Source organism: Fringilla coelebs (assembly GCF_963513975.1).
Source record: "Fringilla coelebs genome assembly, chromosome: 12".
Taxonomy (NCBI): domain Eukaryota; kingdom Metazoa; phylum Chordata; class Aves; order Passeriformes; family Fringillidae; genus Fringilla; species Fringilla coelebs.
Genome location: NC_140038.1, coordinates 3,099,263 through 3,105,842, shown reverse-complemented (window position 1 = coordinate 3,105,842; position 6,580 = coordinate 3,099,263).

Genomic DNA, 6,580 nt, shown 5'->3' with positions numbered 1-6,580 from the left:
ATGGTTTGCTGGAAACCTGATTGTATTGTTTGCTCTTTTCATTTGAAACAATAGCAGTGAAACACAGAACAACAGACTTGGCTGAACTTGATGAAAGTTAACACCTTGTGCACACAATTAAGGAAGAATCTTTTGCCTCCAGACAGTGGGTAATGAATAGCTTTACTGTAACTGCTGTATGTTAATTATGTTTTAGTGTGTCTTGCATTATTCAGATACTTAGTCACTGCCCTACTTTCAGTGTCTCCAGGTTCTTCCTCCTTTGCAGAAGCCAGGAATGCTCCGAATTTTTACCAGTTGGTTACGTACAAAGCAGACATGCTCAGCTAAACTGACCTCAAGATAATCTCAAGTAACTAAAGAAACATCACTCAGAAAAAGAAAATTCTAATGTGTACACACTGTTGAGGCCAGTGTGGTTTATTGGGGGATTTTTCTCAGGGCTGTTACACTTCTGCAGAAGTGCACCTGTGGAATTCTGTTAACTTCTAAAGGTGGGTTTCAAATGATACTCCCTTGGGACTTAGATTTTCATTCTTAGTACAGCATGTGGCTCAACCCAGAGACCTCCAGACTGTGGCATCACATTTCCCAGATGTGGCAGCAAGCCTGCTCACTGCATTTTATTATCTTCATATTGTATTGCAGATTGTAAGTACAGAAGTAATAAGATTGAGAGGACCCTGGCTTGTAAAAATCAGTGTGGAGAGGTTGTATGACAGACCTGTGTTGCACAAAATAAGGCTAAAGATGCTTAAAGAGGGGGTTAGCTCTCAGCAGCTGCAAGGCAGAAAGAAACTCCACAGTCATGAGCCTGTATGTGCCCCTTTGAAATGAGGATAGCTTGGGGGAGATAACAGGGCTTGGTAATCTTGCTGGAAGACAGGGATTTGAAGTACAGATGGCTTGACAGTACTTGCATGTAAATGAAGGAAGTATTTTTCCTCTTTAAAAAGCAGAACATTTGTCTGGAATGTGAAAAATACTCAATATTTTACAACTTTTTAATAGTCTAAACAAAGCCCAATGGAACTTTTAACTGCTGTGAATTAATTTTTTCTAGGAACCTTCAATTCAAGTGACCTTTTTGAATTGCACAGTTTGTGGTAGGTCTTGGATGTGTGAATGAAATTTTGGTGGTGTTTGGGTTTTCTAAAATATAAAATCCAGCTTCACACATCCCCACACTCCTCCCCAAAAAGCCAGCCAAACACAGACTTGAGAGGGTCTAGCACACCACGTTTTGTGTGGTTCACTGAACAAGTGGTGTAGGTCTGTGCCTTCCCTTACTGAACAAAATTAATAAACTTTGGCTTGCATGAGGCAGGAGTGTTGGTGTGGCTGTAGTTTGGCCTTCCTAATTAATACATTCCTACCTGGCAGTGCATTTTAGGGGACAAGGGCTGATTGAATTTCATTATAGCTCTTTTTTTCTGTCTGGTCTTTTAAGTTCCTGTATTAATTTCTTCTTGGCTGTCTTGTAACTGAGGAGTCTGAGAGGGCTCAGTGCAGGCTGCACAGGAAATCATTCAGACTGAGTGAATCTGTGTGTGCTGCATGGAGCACACAGGCATGGAGCTCTCCTGCAGCCTGATCCAGTGGGGTTTAACACAGGAAATCAGAATTGCCTTCAGGGCTGTTTTTAATTGGGTTTTGCTGTTCTCATTGCTGTTAAAGTGACTTAGGTACATTGTAGTGCAAGTTCTGTGCTTTACTGCCTTTCAGCACCCTCATAGGAGGCTCATGAGAATCGGAGGGTCTCATTCAGATTGTGGTCTAGTCAGGCGTGATCATCTCTATTTGCCCTATTAAAGAGAGAAGTGGTGTAACAAGATCAACTTAACAAAGTTAGTGAAAAAAGTTTCTGCCTTGATAGCCAGAAGAGGACAGCTCATGAGGTTCTTCAGTGCTACAGTTGCAGATGAGATTTGAGATAAGTACTTGTGATAATAGTATCAGTGACAGCCTTCAGAGGACAGTTAGTGGATCTTGTAACTGCCTTAATCTTGGGCCTAAGGCAAATCCCTCTGGAATGCATGACAAGTCTGCAAGTGTGATGGGTGGATCCTTGATGTTCTGTGTGAGGTGTCCTGCAGCAGCAGCACGCTCTGGGGTGACTGCAGTGCCTGGAGAATGCCACCAGAGCCTCCTACCTGCCCCTTGCAGTCTTTGCTCTTGGGTGTCACCCCTACTGACTGGGGCAGCTGTCCTTGCCACACGTAATAAGCTTAGTTTTACTTCTTTGGGCCTCTCCTAGCTGATCTGTTCCCCTGGAGCTGCATTGAGCAGTTGCAAAGCTCTCTTGGGGGTTGCCTCTTTTAAACCATGATGTAAGCATGGGCTATTGCTAAAAGGCACAGGGCAGACTTCCATCTGTGCCACATCTGAGCTGGTGTGAGCACAAAGCTTCCTCTGCCAAACTGTTGATGTGATGCAGTGCCCAATAAAGTGGCAGCATAACTGGTTGCTGTAGGCTGTGCCTGGCTGGGGGAGGGTGAGGTGCTGGCAGTCTTGGCCTGTTTCCCACTGTCCTGCAGATCAGTCTCCTATTCCTAGGCTGCTTCAGCACGGATCTCTCATGTCTGCTGTGATAACTGGGTTTGCTATTTGTCAGTCTCAGTTTTGGAACTGATTAGGAGAGAGCAAACTTATTGGCAGGTAGCAGAATTGTGTTGCTGCTGATCTGTTGAAAGTCTGGGTATGATGTGATTTTGATGGGGCAGTCGTAGTTTGCCTGTGCCCTACACAGCAGTAGGTGTAAACCTTGCCCTTCTACCACCCCATGAAAGGATTAGCTGCAAAAAACCTACAAATAGTCCTGAGGTAGTCCTGTAGCAAGTTGTGTTTTCTTCTGTATGCCTTAACACAAGGTTTGGTGTTTAAAATAATGCTAAATTGCAGGACACTTGTTCCTAGGTGGAGGAGGAGGTGCTGGGGAAGCACAGCTGCTCCGTGGCCATGTGCTGCACCCTGAACATGTTTAATGTCCTGGCAGCTGCCCAGGGTGGCAGGGGTAAGTATTAGATTTGTTCACCCACTCCTTTATTTCTTCAGTCTGGCAATTGCCTTCACAACACAGGTTTTGTGCTCACAATATGTATTTAGTCCAGGCATATGCCTTTGATTTAGTCCTTGCTGTGGCTGCAGTAATCCCTGCTGGATCTGTGCCTGGCAACAGCTGTTGATTCTTTCAGTGTCTGCACTCCAGGATAGGAGTTCAGTTGTTCTGTGTGGGGTATTTACACTGTAGATGAACACAAAGTTTATTCAACATTTAAAAGCAGGGCAGAGTTTGTAGATTAAGTGTGGATGTGGACTTCAACCTGCACAAGTGAGAGGCTATCAGAGCTCCTGTCTGGGGACCTGAGACTTGGTGATCCTTCTGGAGCAAGCTGAGAAGCACTTTCTGGTGATATGCACTGAACCACATATCTTCTCTCACCTGCTTCACTTGACCCTGAATGCTAAAGCTGTGTCAGAGCTTTTGAGTTGAAACTTCTTTGTTTGCCAGAGGGAAGCCTGCAAACTGGGTTGCCTGGGGTAACATGAGCCACAGCAGCATGGGACCATGGAGTTGTTCCTGTTGGCACTCCAGAAAAGAGACAGCTTTGCCTGTATTTGGGTGTGTGGTGCTTTGGGAAAGAGCTACCAAATGGGCTCCCTCCCCTTTCAGAGAATAATTGAAGCATTTTCCAGGATAGTTGTCCTGTCAGACCTTTGCTAGGTCAGGCTGTGACTGAAGAACTGGAATGCACTTCCCTCATGCAAATAAAACACTTATTCTGGCTTAACTGGCAGTTGTGGGGTTTGACAGTATCTAGGATGCCTTGCATGCACAAGCAGTCTGCTCTAGAAAACCACTTCTGAAATGGAGTTCTGAAGTTTTTCTCCCAGCTGGACAAGGGAAACAGCAAGCTCTGCTCTTGCCTGCATGAGTCTGGCACTGAATTGCATTGAACGAGTATTTCAGCACATGAGTGTGTGCAGGGGTAGTGTTCATACATTCTCAGCTGAGAGGAGGAGAGGAATGAAGCCCCTGTGGCAAAGGTGGCATCCTGTGCCAGCCTTTACCAAGCACCTCCTAGGCAACAGGCAGCACTCAATTCCCAGTACACACTGCAGAAATAAGCACTCCTCGGATTTCTGGCCCCATCCTTGGGAAGCATGCTTGGTGCAATGGCCTTGCACTCTGTAAAGTGTTTTTGCCCTTTGAGTGCACTGTCCATTTTGAAAGCTTAAATCCGGGTTTATCCTGATAGCTTTGTTTCCCCTTTTACAGCAGCACCTTCAGCATTGAAAAGTGGTGCACTGAGGATACATTACAGACACTGAGGAAACAGAAGTTAAATTTAGAACTTGTGGGTATAAAAGCTGGCACGGGACTCTGCAGAGCAGGGAGGATGCATTTCTCCAGATGCCCTCTCTCCCTCTTTGGTTTTGCATCCTCCCAGGGCTGCTGAATTGAGCAGTGACCTAGTGAAACCTTTAGCTGCCACTTAGTGGAACAAAGTCACTGTCGCTTAAGTCTCCCTCCCTCAGCCAGGGCTCAGACACAAGAAGGGCTGTGCAGCCTTTCTCTAAAGACAAAGCGCTTCTCACGTCTGTCAGTGCATTGAAAGCTTTCCTATTCACACTTACGTTAGCATTCTTATCCTGGCAAGGTTAAAGTTCACCACTTTCCCAAGAAGTTCCTCCATGGACTGTTCTCGGCTTAAAAATTCAGAACAATCCTTGGGATGCAGCTGTTGAGCATTTGTGTCCTTGCAGAGTGGAAGGGAGTGAGCTGAACTCCCCCACAGGCTCCCTGCCCTGAGCGTGAGCGTTATCTCATGGCTGCACCCCCTTCCTCAGAGCCAGCCAGTCCTGCTACAAAACGAGCACCGTGTACATAATAAAATTTGTCCTTTTGTACAAGATTTTCCATTGCAAATATTGATCCAACCACCACCCAATGCTCGCTTGTTTAGGCTGGGTCTGAGATTGAACAATCACCAAAATGCTGAGTGTGCCAGGAGGGTTTTCAGCTCGGTGTCAGAGTGGATTACAAGCTCCCCACGATGATTGGGGAAGTTGAGGGGTGAGGTGCGACTTCTCCAGAGTCATACCTTTGCTTTGCCAAGCCATTGATTTATTCAAAGGTTTAGCCTGGGCTGCTTGAACAATCCAAGTGCGTAATCCGACACGCAGGAAATTTCATTCAAATTCAGGCTGGAATGTCTTGGGCTCTACTGTGTGTCCATTTACCCTGAGGCAGAGGCAAATGCCTGCATTTCAGTCAAAGAGAATTTCAAAGCACCACTTCTGCAGCTGTAGCTCATCCGGCATTGCACCCATTATCACGCTGGTTACTTCTCTTTATGCCTTGATTTGGTGTTCTGTGGAATTCTGGTAAGGGCAGCAAAGCTGGGATGTGTGTGCTGGTTTAAGCTTCCAAATCTGGTTAACAATGGCTCTTTTAGATCTGGTAAGTAAAATTCCTCCTGCTTTCAAACATCCTCTTAGGGTATCTGTTCCTAGTTCACCTCTGCCCCCAGCTGGTTTTGTACCCTCAGTCCTCAGGATGATATGTGGAATCCCTGGTTATTAACTCGAAGCTCTCCTCCAAGTCCAGTTCTGTTTGCCTGGTGGTTTTGGATGATACTTTCTCCTTAGAAATTTCAGGAATGTCAACTCTGATTTCTGCCGATTTTGCTGGGAGTACACGGTAATTTCTGTTAGTTTTCTATCTGAAAGCAAAATTCAGTCTGTGCTTTCAGTCAGAATAGAACAACTCAGTAAATCTGCCTTTTGGGCGGTGTGTGGGACGGAATGGCTGCAGCCACATGTCACCCAGCAGTGATAGGCTGCAAGTGTGCTCGTAATGGTGCCCCTGCAGCTTTGTCCCAGATCAGGTGTCAGCCGTCCTTTAGCAGCTGGTAGAAGGACAAGTTGAGCCCTGTACCACGTGGAACTGGCTAATTTGATGGAAATATGATTATCCAGCTATTCTAGAAACAGATCAGCTTTGCACTGTGCAGGATCCAGGAGTGCACAAATCTGGAGGTAACTGTGGCTCTGAGCAAAATGTGAGCCTGCTGCTGAATTTAGGTAGTTGCTAACAAAGAATAGATGATGGCTAGCACTTTGAGTAGTTCTTTGCCCTCTCAAGTGAGTGCAGCATTGGCATTTTGTTAATAACATAATCACAGGCAGGACACTAATTCCTCTTCCAGAATCTCATTTTCCACACGAGCATTCTTCCCCTGCAAAGCCCAGCCCATCAGCCCTCGTAGTCCCTTAGCAGCCATTTATTTTCCAGAAGGCAGATAAGACTCAGCATCACAGCTTTGTTTCCTGTCTTGCTCACTAGCTGAGTGTAGTTCCTGTGCAAGGACATGAAAAGTACTGGTATTTGTGTGGCTGCTGACTGCTCTTGTGTCAATGCCCCAGCCCTGCAAGCTGGAGAACAAGAAAGCCAGGGGGAAGAGATGGTGCTGAGCAGTCCAGGCTGCTGTTCAGGCCTCTGCAGTTTGTCCTGTCCCATGCAGAGTTGGTGTGGAGGTGAGCAGTGACTTTCCACACCGTGTTTGGATAGTGCTGG